We start from the raw sequence: 17,385 nt of genomic DNA on the forward strand, positions 1-17,385 counted from the left end.
ATTGCCCTAGCCAGAACTTCCAACACTATGTTGAATAGGAGTGGTGAGAGAGGGCATCCCTGTCTTGTGCCAGTTTTCAAAGGGAATTTTTCCAGTTTTTGCCCATTAAGTATGATATTGGCTGTGGGTTTGTCATAAATAGCTCTTATTATTTTGAGGTACGTTCCATCAATACCGAATTTATTGAGCGTTTTTAGCATGAAGGGCTGTTGAATTTTGTCAAAAGCCTTTTCTGCATCTATTGAGATAATCATATGGTTCTTGTCTTTGGTTCTGTTTATATGCTGGATTATGTTTATTGATTTGCGAATGTTGAACCAGCCTTGCATCCCAGGGATGAAGCCCACTTGATCATGGTGGATAAGCTTTTTGATGTGTTGTTGAATCCGGTTTGCCAGTATTTTATTGAGGATTTTTGCATCGATGTTCATCAGGGATATTGGTCTAAAATTCTCTTTTTTTGTTGTGTCTCTGCCAGGCTTTGGTATCAGGATGATGTTGGCCTCATAAAATGAGTTAGGGAGGATTCCCTCTTTTTCTATTGATTGGAATAGTTTCAGAAGGAATGGTACCAACTCCTCCTTATACCTCTTTATACATTCAACTGCTGATGAACACTTAGGTTGCTTCCAAATCTTGGCTGTTGTGAACAGGGATGCAACAAACATGGGAGTGCAGATACCTCTTAATATACAGACTTCCTTTCTTTTGGGGTACGTACGCAGCAGTGGGATTGCTGGATCCTGTGGTAGCTCTCTTTTTAGTTTTTTGAGGAACTTTCATGCTGTTCTCCATAGTGGTTGTACTAATTTACATTCCCATCAACAGTGTATGCGGGTTCCCTTTTCTCCACATCCTTGCTAGCATTTGTTCTTGCCTGTCTTTTGGATATTAGCCATTTTAACTGGGGTGAGATGATAGCACATTTTAGTTTTAGTTTTGATTGTGTTTCTCTGATAATCCATGATGTTGAGCACTTTTCCATGTCAGTTTGCCATCTGTATGTCTTATTTTAAGAACTATCTATTCTAACATCTTTCCCATTTTAAAATAAGATTATTAGATTTTTTTCTATAGCACTATTTGAACTCCTTATTTATTCTGTATATATTCTGGTTATTAATCCTTTGCCAGATGGGTATTTTTCAAATATTTGCTCCCATTCTGTGTGCTGTCTTTTCATTTTGTTGATTGTTTCCTTTACTGTGCAGAAGCTTTTTAACTCGATATGATCCCATTTGTCCATTTTTGCTTTAGTTGTCTGTGCTTGTGAGATATTACTCAAGAAATCTTTGCCTGGATTGATGTCTTGGAGAGTTTCCGCCAAGGTTGTCTTACAGTAGTTTCATAGTATGAGGTCTTAGATTTAAGTTCTTAATCCATTTTGATTTGATTTTTATATACAGTGAAAGAGAGGGGTCTAGTTTCACTGTTATATATATGGATATCCAGTTTTCCCGGCACCATTTATTGAAGAGATATCATTATCTTTTCCTTAGTGTGTGTTCTTGGCAACTTTGTCAAAAATGAGTTCGCTGTAGGTGTGTGGATTTATTTCTGGGTTTTTAATTTTATTCCGTTCATCTCTGTGTCTGTTTTTATGCCAGTACCATGCTGTGTTGGTTACTTCTATAGCTCTGTAGTACAATTTGCAGACAGGCAATGTCATTCCTACAGTTTTGTTCTTTTCGCTTAGGAGAACTTTGGCTATCCTGGGTCTTTGTGGTTCCATGTAAATTTTAGGGTGTTTTTTTTCTATTTCTGTGAATGATGTCATTGGTATTTTGATAGGGATTGCATCGAATCTGTAGATTGCTTTGGATAGTATGGACATTGTAACAACATTGATTCTTCTAATCCATCCATGAACATGCAATATCTTTCCATTTTTTTTTTTGGTGTACTCTTCAATTTCTTTCATCAGTGTTTTATAATTTTCATTATAGAGCTCTTTTACCTCTTTGGTTAATTCCTAGGTGTTTATTTGTGGTTATTGTAAATAGGGTTACTTTTTAATTTCTTTTTCAGATTGTTCATTGTTGGCATATAGAAATGCTACTGATTTTTGTATGTTGATTTTGTATCTTGCAACTTTACTGAATTTGTTTACCAGTTCTAATAACTTATTTTTGGTAGAGTCTTTAGTTAGTTCTAATTAGAAGATCATACCATAGGCAAATGAGGATAATTTGACTTCTTCCTTTCCAATTCGGATGCCTTTTATATCTTTCTCTTGTCTGATTACTCTAGCTAGGACTTCCACTACTATGCTGAATAACAGTGGTGAAAGTGGGCATCTTTGTCATGTTCCGGATCTTAGAGGAAAGGCTCTCAGTTTTTCCTCATTTAGTATCATACTGTGGCACTGTCATATATGGCTTTATTATGTTGAGGTAAATTTCTTCCATACCTACTATAGAAGAGAATTTTTACTATGAAGGAATGTTGAATTTTATCAAATGCTTTTTCAGCATCAATCAAAATGATCAAATGGTTTTTGTCATTCATTCTGTTGATATGATGTGTCTCATTGATTGATTCATATATGTTGAACTATCCTTGCATCCCAAGTTGGATAAATTCCACTTGGTCATGATAAGTGATCTTCCTAATGTGTAGTTGAATTTGGTTTGCTAGTATTTTGCTGAGGATTTTTGTGTCAATATTCATCAGACATATTGGCCTGTAGTTTTCTTTTTTTGATGTGTCTTTGTCTAGTTTTGGTATGAGGTTAATACTGGCCTTGTATAATGAATTTCGAAGTATTCCCTCCTCCTCTATTTTCTGGAATAATCTGAGTAGGATTGGCATTAGTTCTACTTTAAATGTTTGGTAGAATTCAGCAGTGAAGCCATTGGGTCCTGGGCTTCTCTTTACTGGGAGACTTTTTATTATGGCTTTGATCTCAATACTTGTTATCAGTCTGTTTGGGTTTTGAATTTCTTCTTGGTTCAATCTTGGGAGGTTGTATGTGTCTAGGAATTTGTGCATTTCTTCTAGATTTTCCAATTTATTGCCATGTAGTTGCTTATAGTAGCCACTAATGATCCTTTGAGTTTCTGTGGTTTAAGTTGTAATGTCACCTTTTTCGTTTCTGATTTTATTATTTGGATCTTCTGTCTTTTTTCCTTTTTTTCTGAAGTATACTTAAGGAATTTATTCAGCTGATTTTTAAGTAAAGGAGCTCAGTCAGTCAATATCCTACCATCTTGAAAGCTCCCTTCTAAGGTAATTTTCATAGTCTTTACATTTTAACTGTCATTGTTTATTACCATTTGGCTATATTCTCTACAATTTCAGCAGCATTTTAAAGAGACAATGTGTCTATGTACAATGAAAAAACAAAATGGCTTGCAACATCAGAAATACAGTTTAACTGTACAATATTAAAGAGAATCCGTGGTAAGTATAACCTCCTTTTTCTGCAATATGAACAACTTACAAGTAAGTATCAGCATTATGAATGTGACAATAAAGAAAAAGTCCTTCCAGGAGTGAAATACAGCATCCTGAAAAATATTGGTTTCTACCCTACAAGGCAGTTAGAAAATGTTCACATTTTAACAAATCTGTACAAACCACAAGAAATTTGTTTATGGGACCATCTTGCTGATAAGAACTTTCTAGAAATGTAGAATAACCATGAACAAAGTATAAATCTAGTATCTATGTGCTCCACAGCCCTAGAACCCAATCAACTGATTTTAAAAATTCAATTATGTCCAACATGGATCACTTTCACGTCTTCATTGTTAATGACTGTATGCTTTTTAATATCTATGATGTACAGTCAACTTGCACCTTCTAGGTCATTTAATTTTTTAGCAAAGAAGCAACATCATTTAGCAGCAATTAGAGCAGCAATTAGAGCACCTTCAAGAAGACTTAAAAAAATACAGTATCCAATTAGAAAAGTCATACTTTAGACATTTGTACAAGAATAAGCTGCTGAAACTTAGTAATTGAAATATGACATCTGTACAACAATTTACAATAGAGCTAGAAGGGAATTTATCATTATCTTGCATAGAACTGGTCTGCATTTGGTTACATACTGTCACCTGTTTTGATGAACAAGGCCTAGTAACAAAAGAAAAATACCTGTTATCAATTCTAACATGTTGAAAACACTGGCAATATTGTAATTTAGTGAATTTAACTGATTTCAAAACAAGCAGCTCATTTTGTCAAAAGTGTAAAGTATTTAGAAATAATAGCTCTCCCTTTAATATAACCAGTGAAAGAAAACGGACATGTGATCTTGAGGAACAACTTGGTAAAAGCCAGAATAGGCAAATGACAAAGCCTAACTTTGTCCAAAGATTCTAACTCTCACATTCTATTACTATAAAACACAACTGTCACTGTCATTCAGTTCTTACTTTGCTTTCAGCAGATTAACTGCCAAATGCTGAAGAATGTATCCAGGCACTATAGTTCGTATGTTAGAAATATGTCTCTTATTTTTCCATGTGTTTTTAAATAATGAAAAACTACCCTTCATATTAGAATTCTCTAGTAACAACCAAATGTGTTTAAGTATTATAAACATTATTTACAGTGTTCCCCCAAATAAACAAAATTTTTTTCTTCTATCTTAACATGGTATTCCTGTTTCTGTGTAACAGGCGGTCATCCTTCACTGCTCAAAATTATAGTCAGAAGTGTGCATTTATTCATTGTCCATGATCCACTCTCATACAAATGACACTATGAGGAACTATGTTCACAAACAGTTCTTAACCATGTCTTGTGTAAAAAACAAACAAACAAACAAACAAAAAAACAACACTGAAATGCTGTCAAACTCAAGTGTGCATCTGGAAGCAATTAAAAGATATCATGCTAGTCTTGGAGGAAAGTCAGTAAGTAATTATGCTTGAAGAAGCGGGTGTAGGGGATGCTGTCAGCCCAGCCATGTGTAGGTTTCCTGAAGAATTTGATCTTCTCATATGTGGGAGAAGGTATGGGTCATTTGCCAGCTGGTGCACATCAAATTGATCTTCTTTTCGATATGCCAAACAGCGTCTTGTAAAGGCCTTGGCTTCACTGCTTACAACAGGTTTTACAGGGAACTGAACTTCTGTGACTTTTAATATTGTATTTTCTTGAAGAATGTCTCATTGAGATTGATTGTGACCTAATGGCTTTCTACCATAAAGACACTGAAAGAAGATGACTCCAACTGACCATACATCAACCTTGTTGGAAATCTTTGGTGGCTCTTTTCCAACTACAAAATACTCAGGAGGTAAATACCAGTAAGTGCCTGCCCCCTGGGAAGTTAGATCCATTCCATCTACACCATAGCTATCACTGTCCATAATCCTGGGCAGACCAAAATCAGTGATTTTGATTTCACCACATGTGATCCATCTACCAGCTGGATGTTTCCTGGCTTAAGATCATAATGTATAATAGGTTTTTTTTTTTTTTTTGAGACGGAGTCTGGCTCTGTCGCCCAGGCTGGGGTGCAGTGGCCGGATCTCAGCTCACTGCAAGCTCCGCCTCCTGGGTTTACGCCATTCTCCTGGCTCAGCCTCCCGAGTAGCTGGAACTACAGGCGCCCACCACCTCGCCTGGCTAGTTTTTTTGTATTTTTAGTAGAGACGGGGTTTCACCGTGTCAGCCAGGATGGTCTCGATCTCCTGACCTCATGATCCGCCCGTCTCGGCCTCCCAAAGTGCTGGGATTACAGGCTTGAGCCACCGCACCTGGCCCCTGGCTTAAGATCATAATGTATAATAGGGGGTTTGATCTCATTGAGATATCTTGGTGCATTTACAATCTGCATTACAATAGACCTAGCTTCTTTCTCTGACATTAACTTGTGTTGCTTCAGATAGAAATCCAAGTCATTGCCTTCACAGTATTCTAACACTATACAAAACGTATCTGTATCCAAGGAGAAATAATCATAGAGTTTAACTATTCAGGGGTGATCCAGTTCTTTGTGTATTCTAGACTCTCTGCAGGCATGTTTGTGGTAGTTTTCTTTCTTCTCATCTCTCCAGCTTTTATTAAGCTGATGTATCTTCACAGCAGCACATCTTTGTTCATAAAGGTCAAAAGCCTTATATACGTCACTAAAGCCACCTCTACCAAGTAGATGAAGTAATAAATAGCTTTCATTTAATGTTGGGTGATCTTTGAACTGTGAATTATCTTCATTGTTTATTCTTTCCAGCTCATGTGTGTGAAGATTTCTGAGTCTTTCCAAACGTTCAAGTTCTGCCTGGATTTCTGCCTCTTCCTTTTTGAGATGTCCTAGTCTAAGTTTGAAAATTTCTTCCTGTTCATGATATTCTGCCAAAGTCAACAGTTGTGGTAAATTTGGTCTAACAAAGGGATCATTCTCTGCTCCATTGACTGCTTTGTTTTTCCTTTATTTTGGCTCAGAATCGGTAGAGGGTGCCTGAGAATTATTAGCTGTGGGAGGTTAGGGTTTGGCTAAAAGTTTCCTTTGCCTTTCAATATCTTCCCTTTGCTGATTCACCCATTCTTGTTGCTTCACAAGATTCTGAAATGCAAAACCATCTGTCTATTGTTCAGTAAATGAAGCGCCATGTCTAACTGTTGTAAAGTGCCCAAGGGGTAATCGATCTTGCATACTCTTCTCTCTGCTTGACAATTTTTCTTGTGTACTCTTTTCAATAAGAAGTTTCTTGCTCATTGATATGCACTTACTTAATCGTTCTTTGTATTTTTCAAGTAATTTTTGTTGTTCATCTATTTGCCGTCTGAGATCACAGTTAGCCCTGAGAAAATCATCTATATGTCCCTCCTTCTTTTCCAGGTCCTGGATTTTATTACTTTCTAATGCTGCTAATTTCAGCATTGTGAGATCTGTCTGAATAATTTTAAAGGATAACTGCTTTGGTTGTACAATAGGGTGGTCCCCAAATGCTAATGCAGTAGGAGAATGGCTATTGGGTCGAACAGATGAGGAAGGAGTGGAACGTGAATGTGAATTTTGAGGAGAACGGACTGCAGGAGGTATGCCTCTTACTGGACTTGAGCCATTTCCACCCTGGTATTCAAAATAGTCGCCAATTTTGTGGCCACATCCCCCAATACTTTTTCCCTGATTACTTTCATTCCGGTTTTCTGCTTTTCTCTTTCTTCCCCTGGATGATTCTGATTGTTTCTTCTCTGGTGTCTCTGATTCTTTGTCACTTAAAGATCCCAAGCTTCCAAAACTGTGATTAGAGCTTTCGTTATTTGTTGAAGCTTTAGCTCCAACACTGCAACTGCCTGTACTCGCAGTGCTCCCACTTGCAACTCCAGAAAATCTAGCTTTCGATAACTCTTGCCTTCTTGGATCCAGACTATGAAGCTCATCCACTGCACCTTCCCTGGGCCTCCCGGATGGCGGCGTGCGATTCAGGAGGGACCTGGCCGCCGCCGCCCCCGGGCCGGGGTTGGAGACACGGAGGGCTGGGACCAAGATGGCGGCCCCTCCAAACTTCCACTGCTACTTTGGACACTCATCAAGCTACTTTCTGGGAACCCAACTCTCCCCCTGCGACGGCAGCGGCGGCAAGGACAGCGGCGGCAAGGGCACCGGCGGCACCCGCCTCCGTCATGGCGGGGGCCGCGCTAAGGGCGAGCTAGAGAGCGAGGGCTGGGAAGGGAGAGTCAAGGGGATGGGGGAGGAAACCGAGAAGAGGAGAGGTGGTGAGGAAAGAGGTGAGGGAAGGATAGGGGTCAGGGAGGAGTGAAAGGGAGAAAAGCCAGGGAGCGGGCGAGCGCGCCGGAGAAGAGGCGGAGAAAAAGGGCGCGGCGGCGGAGGCGTCGAAGGGGTGCCCTGAGGCCGGGATCCGAGCGCGGGCTGCGCCGGCCGAGGAGACTTCCGCGGGCGGAACCTGCCGGCACCTCAGCAGTGCCTCGGTTCCCGGCGGTGGGTGGCGGCCGAGGGGGCGGCGGGCGGTGGGTGGCGGCCGAGGCGGCCGCGGGCGGTGGGTGGCGGCCGAGGNGGGTGGCGGCTGAGGCGGCGGGGTAACCCCTGCATCGGTTACAGGCGGCGGTGGCCTCACGTCCCGCCTGTGCAAACACTATCGCGAGGCTCCTGCGCCTCCGGTAGCAGCGGCGGCAGCGGCCGCAGGAGCAGGCTTGGGGGAGGGACCTGCCAGGGACTGGGGGGGTGGGGGCATGGGGAGGGAGCGAGCGCGCGAGGAAAGAGACGAGAGCGTCGGGGCGACCCTGCCGCACCCGCGGATCGCAGGGCAGCGAGGGAGCCCGGGGTTGCCTGACTCGCGTGCCTTCTGTCTTTTCTTAGTCTGGCTAAAGGTTTGTCAATTTCATTTAACATTTCAAGAAAACAACTTTTTGGTTTATTAATCTTTTGTATTGTTTTCTTCATTTCAATTTTACTTGTGTCTGCTCTGACCTTTACTATTTGTTTTCTTCCACAAATTTTGGGTTTGATTTTCTTGCTTTTCTAGTTCTTTAAGATGCATTGTTATGTTTTTTATTTGAAGTTTCTCTTCTTTTTTATGTAAGCATTTGTAGCTGTAAACTTCCCTCTCAGTACTGGTTTTGCTGTATCCCACAGGTTTTGGTATTTTGTGTTTCCATGATCATTTGTTCCAAGAAAATTTTCAGTTTCCTTCTTAATTTCTTCATTGACCTACTCAGCATTCATTGTTTAATTTCCATATATTGATATAGTTTCCAAAATTCCTCTTGTTATTGATTTCTAGTTTTATTCCATTGTGGTCAGAGAAGATGCTTGATATTATATAAATTTATTTGAATATTTTAAAACTTGTTTTGTAACCCAACATATGGTCTATCCTTGAGAATGATCTATGTGCTGAGGAAAAGAATGTGTGTTCTGCAGCTGTTGGATTAAATGTTCTGTAAATATCTGTTAGATCCATTTGGTTGATAGTGCAGATTAAGTCCAGTATTTCTTTGTTGATTTTCTATCTGGAGGATCTGTTCAGTGTTGGAAGTGGGATGTTGAAATCTCTGGCTATTATTGCATTGGAGTCTATTTCTCTCTTTAGCTCTAGTAAATACTTGCTTTATATATCTGGGTGCTCCAGCATTGGGTGCATATATATTTACAATTGTTATATCCCCTTGCTGAATTGACCTGTTTATCATTAGTGACCTTGTCTCTTCTTATAGTTTTGTCTTGAAATCTATTTTGTCTGATATAAGTGTAGCTACTGTGTCTCTTTCTTTGGTTTCCATTGGCATGGAGTATCTTCTTCCATCCCTTTGTTTTCAGTCAATATGTGTCTTTATAGATGCTGTGTGTTTCTTGTAGACAACAGATCAATGGGTCTTGTTTTTTCTTTAATTGATTCAGCCACTCTATGTCTTTTGATTGGAGAGTTTAGTCCATTTACATTCAATGTTATTATTGATAAGTAAGGACTTACTCCTGCCATTTTGCTAATTGCTTTTGGTCTTCTCTCTCTTCTTTCTTTTCTCCATCTTCCTTTTAGTGAAGGTCATTTTCTCTGATGACATGATTTAGCTTCTTGCTTTTTGTTTTTTGTGTATCTGTTGTACTGTTTTTGGTTTGATGTTACCATGAGGCTTGCAGATAGTATCTTATGACCCATTATTTTAAGCTGATAACAACTTAACACTGTTTGCATAAACAAAGAAGTAAAAAGAAGACTAATTAAGACTTTATGCCTTAACTTCATTCCTCCACTTTTTAACTTTTTGTTATGATTTTTATCTTATTGTACTGTGTCTTGAAAAGTTGTGGTTACTATTTTTCATTGCTTCATCATTTCGTTTTTCTACTCAAGATAAGACTAGCCTGACCAACATGGTGAAACCCCATCTCTACTAAAATACAAAATTAGCTGGACGTGGTGGCACATGCCTGTAATCCCAGCTACTTGGGAGGCTGAGGCAGGAGAATTGCTTGAACCCAGGAGGCAGAAGTTGCGGTGAGCCGAGATTGCGCCATTGCACTCCAATCTGGGCTGGAGCGAAACTCCATCTCAAAACAAAAAACAAACTAACAAAAAAAGGAGTTTACACACTACAGTTACAGTGTTATAATGTTCTGTGTTTTTCTGTGTATTTAATATTACCAGTGAGTTTTATGCCTTCAGATGATTTCTTATTGTTCACTAACATCTGTTTCTTTCTGATTGAAATACTACCTTTAGCATTTCTTGTAAGACAGGTCTGATGTTCATGAAATCCCTCAACATTTGTTTGTCTGGAAACAAATTATTTCTCCTTCACGTTTGAAGGGTAATTTCACCAGCTATACTATTTGAGGGTAAAAGTTTTTTCCTTCAGCACTTTAAATCCATTATGCCACTCTGTCCTGTCCTGTAAGGTCTTCACTGAGAAGTCTGCTGCCAGACATATTGGAGCTCCATAGCATTTTATTCATTTCTTTTCTCTTGCTGCTTTTAGGATCTTTTTAAAATCCTTGTCATGTGGGAGTTTGAGTATTGAATGCCTTGAGGTAGTCGTCTTTGCATTAGATCTGCTTGGTGTACTGCATCCTTCTTGCATTTGGATATTGATATCTTTCTCTAGGTTTGGGAAGTTTTCTGTTATTATCCCTTTGAGTAACCTCTCCATCTCTCTTTCTCTACCTCCTCTTTAAGGCTAATAATTCTTAGATTTGGCTTTTTGAGGCTATTTTCTAGGTCCTGTAGATAGGCTTCATTGTTATTTATTCTTTTTTCTTTTGTTTCCTTTTATTGTGCTTTTTCAAACAGCCTGTTTTCAAGCTCACTAATTTTTCTTCTCCTTGATATATGATGATATTAAAGTACTCTGATGCATTTTTCAGTATGCCAATTGCATTTTTGAGCTCCATAATTTCTGCTTAATTCTTTTTAATTGTCTCAATCTCTGTTAAATTTATCTGATAGGATTCTGAATTCCTTCACTGTACTATCTTGAATTACTTCGAGTTGCCTCAACACAGCTGCTTTGAATTCTCTGAAAGGTAACATATCTCTATTTCTCAAAGACTGGTCCCTGGTGCCTTATGTAGTTCATTGGTTGAGGCCATGTTTTCCTGGATGGTGTTGCTGCTAGGAGATGTTCTTCAGTGTCTGGGCATTGAAGAGTGAGGTATTTATTGTAGGTTTTTGTAGTCTGTGGTTGTTTGTTTTCTCCTGTCCTTGGGAAGGCTTCCCAGATATTCAAAAGGACTTGGGTGTTGTCATCTTAGCTATATCTGCTTTAGGGGGACTCCAAGCCCAGAAACATTATGGTTCTTGCAGACTCATAGAGGTACTGCTTTGATCATCTTGGCCAAGATCTAGAATAATTCTCTGGATTACCAGGCAGAGACTTGTTCTCGTCCCTTACTTTCTTCCAAACAAGTGGAGTCTCTCTCTCTCTCTCTGTTCTGAGCCTCCTGGATTTGGAGGTGGAGTGACACAAGCACCCCCACCACCACTATGGACACCACCACTATGACTGTGCTGGGTCAGACCTGAAGTCAGCACAACACTGGGTCTTGCTCAAGGCCTACTGTAACTACTCCCTGGCTACTACCTATGTTTGTTCCAATCTGTGGGGCTCTACAATTAGTAGGTGGCAAAGACAGCCAAGCCTGTGTCTTTCCCTTCAGGGTAGCAAGGTCCCCCAGGCCCCAGACAAGTTCAGATCACTTGTCTTTAGTTCTGTAAAATTTTATTTCTGCTCTGTGTTTCGTTTCGTTTATTTTTCTCCCTGTGTCCTATTTGTGTCTTCCATGGGATCTGTTTTCCTCTTGCTCTTTCTACTTGCCATGATGAAGGTTTTTTTTTTTTGATGGAGTCTTGCTCTGTCGCCGAGACTGGAGTGCAATGGCGCCATCTCAGCTCACTGCAAGCTCTGCCTCCCAGGTTCACGCGATTGTCCTGCCTCAGCCTCCCGAGTATCTGGGACTACAGGTGCTTGCCACCACGCCCAGCTAATTTTTCTCTTTTTAGTAGAGATGGGGTTTCACCATGTTAGCCAGGATGGTCTTGATCTCCTGACCTCATGATTCGCCCTCCTTGGCCTCCCAAAGTTCTGGGATTACAGGTGTGAGCCACTGTGCCCAGCCCAATGAAGGTTTTTTAAAAAAATTTATTTTGTAACTTCGACCAGACCCTACTTTATCTCCTTCTGTTCATTTTTGATTCTCTTCTCTTGTATTTGAGCCTCATGATTTTCATTCATAAATTCAATCCCTTCATTATTTTCTATCCAAGGAGAATTACTTGGCTGAAATTCTCATCTCATTGTTTGGAAATATTCCTCTGGTGAATATTTTTTATACACTCTGTTGCTGTTTGTAAAACGTCGATACTGTTCCAGTTCAAGTTTATTACTCATTTTCATGAATTAAGCTGTGCCGGGCCTGCTGTTTGTAGGTGTTTCTGTGGAGGTGGGAGAAGAGGAGCCTGTGAAGCTCTGCAGCCCAAAGGGTTTCTCGTTTTCTGCTTTGGCAAAGACAAATGCATGCAGCAAAAGCGACTTAGGGTGTGACTGGCTGCCCCAGCGCCGTCTGCATCTTAAATTCACCTGGACACATGGACACCGGGTGTCCGCTGGCAACTCTCTTTATTTTGGCTCTTGTGCTGGTCATTGTATGTGCAGGTTGAAGCTTCTGCACGCTCAGAAGAGGTCCTCATGTTTAGAAAGTGTATTTTAGCTGCCTCTGGGCCCTCGTACCGTTGTCGTGTATTCACTTCCTCCCATGTGACCTCTGTCAAATGTCAGCTGTTTTTGGCATCTTCATATATATTTTGGATTCTGTGGGTTTTATCTCTTTTCCTAGTTTCACTAAAAAAAGTTTCCATTAAAAAAAAAACAACCTGTACATTGTGTTCTAGCGATCTCACTGCTGGGTGTTTGTCCAAAGGACATGAAGTCAGTATGTTGAAGAGACATCCGCACCCCATATTTATTGCAGCACCGTCCACAATAGCTATGAAACGGAGTCAACCTAAATGTCCATCAGTTGATGCATGGATAAAGAAAATGAGGTTCATTTACACAGTGGAATACTATTTAGACTTTAAAAAGAATGAAACCCTGTCACTTGCAACCACATGGATGAATCTGGAGGACAGTGTGTTAACTAAAATAAGCCAGGCATAGAAAGCAAATGCTGTATGATCTCATTCATCTGTGGAATCTTAAAAAGCTGAACTCATACAAGTAGAGGATAGAGTGGTAGGTACCAGGGCCAGGGGCTGGGGTGGGGGATGCTGGTGAAAGGATGCACAGCCTCAGCTGGCAGGAGGGTGAGTTTGGGAGCTTGGCTGTGCATCACAGTGACCACGGTTGATAACAATGTACTGCATTCTTAAAAAATACTAAGGGAGTGGATTTTAAGCATTCTTGCCACAAAAGATGACAAGTTTGTGAAGTAATGCATGTTAATGAGCTCGATGTTGCCGTCCCACGGTGTGTACATATTTTAAAACATTATGTTGTACACAATAAATAGATACGGCTTCATTTGTCAATTAAAACATTAATTAAAAAAAGAAAAACCATCTACATTTTGCTTTTTCGCAACCATGGGGAAGGCAGGGGTAAACAGTTTTGTGAGGGAGGAAGGGTCAGAGGTGCATGAACGCACTTTTCGCCCGTGCCGGGGGTTGTTGTGACTCCATCCACTGCCTCACCCTCTCCAACCTGTTTTGTCCCCTGGAGGCAACCTGCTCGGCGCCTCTCTCTGGGCCAGCTGCATTAGTGGCGGCTGGTGTAAGGACTCTAAGTCCTGGGCAGCCTTGCGACTGACCTGGGCCTTGGCCCACTCTGTTTGCCTCGTTCCCTTGAGGGATGGCTCCAGGGACCGCGCCTCAGCCACCGCTGAGCTCCCTGCAGCAAACCTTGGTCAGCAGGCTGGGGAGACTGCTTTGTGCAGGGCCCTAGCCTCCCAGATCCCCTGAGCTGAGTGTACAGCATTGTAAAGAGTCCCCTCAGCAAGCTCCCTTTGCAGTCTGCTCTCTCTCTTTTCCTACCATGTCGGGAGGCAGCACTTTCTTTAGCTTTGTTTTCATCAGCTCCACGGGCCTCTGGGCTCTGCTTCTCCGCCTCACTTCCAGTGGTTGCCCTAGAGCTTGTAACACGCTCTTTGCCTTGCACAGCCAGCCTCGTGAGAACGCTGAGGCCGGAGTGGCCATGGTGGGCACTGAGAGATGCTGGCACTCCTGCCATGTGCCTGGCCGCCCAGCGCCCACGCCGGGCTTCACTGTGCTGGCCTTGCCTTCCTGTCTGGAGCTTTGCATCTTTGTCTCCGCGTGATGAAATTTGTCTTTATCCAAAAATAAATTTCTTTGTCTTTTTTTTTTTTGATGGAATCTTGCTCTGTCGCCAGGCTGGAGTGCAGTGGTGTGATCTTGGCTCACTGTAACCTCCGCCTCCTGGGTTCAAGCGATTCTCCTATCTCAGCCTCCTGAGTAGCTGGGATTACAGGCATGCACCACCACGCCTGGCTAATCTTTGTATTTTTAGTAGAGATGGAGTTTCATCATGTTGGCCAGGCTGGTCTCAAACTCCTGACCTCAGGTGATCTGCCCGCCTCGGCCTCCCAAAGTGCTGGGATTACAGGTGGGAGCCACCGTGTCCGGCCTATTTGTCAATGTTCTTTATTGTACATATTGAATAAATAAAATAAAAATGAACCATCTTACACATAAAAATAGACATACACATTTATGAATGTGCTTAAACACCATGTAAGATTTACGCAGTGAGAGAAGCACTCAAGGGGCCACATTCCCCGAGTGTGTCCGTGTGGAAAATACGCCAGCTTCGTTGGCATAACATTTGAATCATATTTTCTTTCCAACAGACTTTTACAGGCATTGATAAAGTTTTGCATTTTTTGAGAAATCTGAGGTGACACTGACTTTCCCTTCATAAGGGATTGTTGCCCAGGGGCTCATGTTATTTACACTGAAGTTTGGTAACTTTAATGGCATCCATTTGTTACGGAATGGTCTGGATTTCTGGCTGCCTCTTACTTCCTTGGTCCTGGCTAGTGGAGTGGCTGGAGCTGGAAGCTCACCCCCACCCTGCCTGCCCCCAGGCACCCTGAGGCTGCCTTCCGTGAGGAGGTGGCCCCCAGCTCAGGGCTGACCTGCACCCGGCACTCCGGGGTATGAACCCAATGCAGGAAGAAAGGAAGGAGGGAGGAGGGAGGGAACACAGGGGTGCTGGGAGCAAATGGAGAGGGAAATGGCAGCGACCCGAGAGCCAGGCGGTCCTGGTTTGGGGTTGGACTGTGTGGAAACAGTCCCTGGCCCGTGTGTAAGTGGATGGGGGAGGGCATGGAGGTCTGGGGCAGGAAGGGGTGGCAGGAAGGCAGCTCCCAGCCCTGGGGGTCTGGAGCTTATCTTCTTCCTGTGAGCTGGCGGTGGGCGGCTCCCTGGGGCTGTGCCTTGGTCTGGTGGTCTGGTGGAGTCCAGGTCTCCCAGGGACAGCAGGGCAGCTGGGGCTGGAGGAGCCCTGGGGCCCAGTACCCACACCTGTGACCAGCGCTGGCAGGGGGGACCGGGGCACGAGGCGCCTTTGCCCAGGAGGGGAAGCGAGTGAGTGAGACCTGGAGCCCCCACCCTATGGGCGGCTCCAACCCTCCTGGAGGGCGACTGGGCAGGGGGTGGGTGTTTGTGTATAGGTGTGGGGGGATGAGGAGGGGTGGGCTCCAGCCTCTGGGAATCCTGCCAAGGGCTTGGGCACTGCAGGGTGGCTGGGCACGGGGTGCCTGGTGTGGCCAATGTGGCTGCATCCCCAGAACCGCGATGGAGGCGCAGTGGGACCGGCGCCAGGGAGGTGCCTGGTGGTGGCTGCATGGAGGACCTGCCTGCATGACGCCGCTATCTTGAGGGGCATGGGGTCCACATGAGAGAAGAGGGCACAAACTCCTCCTGGGGGTCTTCCTGAGGCCACCTCAGTCCGGGGCTCTGTGCCTGGTGACTTGCCAGAAGGTCCTCCCTGCCCAGACTCCAAAGTCTGTGCTGCCCCAGGGCAGGAAAGAAAAATCTGTGGCCTGGTTGAAGTTGGGCCCCACAGTGGTGCCCCCTAAACCTGAGTCGCTCCAAAGTGCTCGCTCCTCAGCAGGCCCTGAGTCGGCGCCAAAGCGCTCGCCCCTCAGCAGGCACTGAGTCCTCCCCAAAGCGCTCGCTCCTCAGCAGGCCCTGAGTCGGCTCCAAAGCGCTCGCCCCTCAGCAGGCACTGAGTCCTCCCCAAAGCACTCGCCCCTCAGCAGGCGCTGAGTCCTCCCCAAAGCGCTCGCCCCTCAGCAGGCGCTGAGTGAGCGACAGAGACAGGGGTGGGCTCTTTGATCCAGATGGACATGGGGTTGGATTCCAGTGGGAAGTCACCAGGGCCGGGGTCCTCCAGGGTGTTGGGGTGTCTGTGTTCAGGTGTCAGCTCTGGATTTGGGTTTGTGCTTGTGCTGCCTAGGGGTGATGTTGGGAGGTGCAGATGGCCCCCGGCCCCCATCCTCACCATCCAGTGGGGACACCGTGGGGCTCCCGGTGCTGGGGGTCACGAGGGCTGGGAAGGTCGTAGGTTCAGGCGGCTGCTCCCCCTCTGGTTGGGCCTCCAGCAGCGGCCGGGAGACAGTTTTGGACGCAGCTTTTCTCACAGTGGTTGTAGTTCCCACTATACCCACCGTGACTCGGGGCTGTTCAGAATCCCCCCAGGTGCCCTGAGCTCTGGGGCCTCCTGGGTGGGGGCTGGGCTGCTGGGCGGGGTCTCCTGTGGGGGCTCTGGAGGCTGTGGCTCACCTTAGGTGTGGGGTGAGCGCCGGGAGCCCCAGCTAGTGGCACACCCACAGAACCTGAGGCCTGCACACATTCTGCCTGGGTGTGTGGGGTGGGTCCAGGCCTCTCTGGACAGGTCGGCCTCAATGGGAAGGGGGCTAGGGTTGCTGCCTGGCTCCTCCTCGGGGTAGAGGGGACCCATCTCCTGGCCCTGGATCCCCTCAGGCTGCCCCTGTTTTCTCAGGAACACCGAACAGGGCAGAGCGCCCTGGAGGGGAGACATCTACTGGCCTGGGTGTCAGGTGCGGCCTCAGATCCTAAACATGTCTTGCCTGCTCTCTCTGCCTTCGACTGACTTGGGATGGGGTTTCTGTCCTGGCCAGTGTCATTGTGGTAGCTGCTGCTATACCCCACTGTGACACAGACACCTTCAGAAACCTCCTGGTTTGTTTGGGGGCCTTCCCTTGCTGGGCTCAGCGCCTCTTGGACTTGGCTGGCCTGGACAGGGGCATCCGTCAACACTGGCTCTGGGGGGCCTGCCCGTCTGTCTGGTGTCTGGAATTGGCGTCCGAGGCGGAGACCAGCTGCCTAATTGCCTGCAGGGGCTGGAGACAGGCGTGCCTCCCAGGGCAGGGGCTGGGCGGTCCTGGATGGAGCTGAGGTCTGTGCCTGTATCGGGGCCCCATATCCT

The 17,385-nt window shown here is 44.4% G+C and overlaps 1 pseudogene and 2 gene segments (V, D, J or C); all 3 read right to left on the bottom strand.

Annotated features, from left to right (window-relative positions):
• LOC112628818 overlaps window positions 1-17,385 on the bottom strand; it is a 1,133,279-nt gene that overhangs the window by 109,329 nt on the left and 1,006,565 nt on the right.
• The window catches only part of LOC112628814, a 69,465-nt gene that overhangs the window by 23,507 nt on the left and 28,573 nt on the right, over window positions 1-17,385 (bottom strand).
• On the bottom strand, window positions 4,863-7,491 carry LOC112628813 (annotated as a pseudogene). The gene is made up of 2 exons (XR_003120483.1): window positions 5,740-7,491; window positions 4,863-5,412 (listed from the first exon to the last, which is right to left on the bottom strand). The product of XR_003120483.1 is annotated as a serine/threonine-protein kinase tousled-like 1 (transcript).

Source organism: Theropithecus gelada, chromosome 7b, assembly GCF_003255815.1.
Source record: "Theropithecus gelada isolate Dixy chromosome 7b, Tgel_1.0, whole genome shotgun sequence".
In the NCBI taxonomy this organism is placed as follows: domain Eukaryota; kingdom Metazoa; phylum Chordata; class Mammalia; order Primates; family Cercopithecidae; genus Theropithecus; species Theropithecus gelada.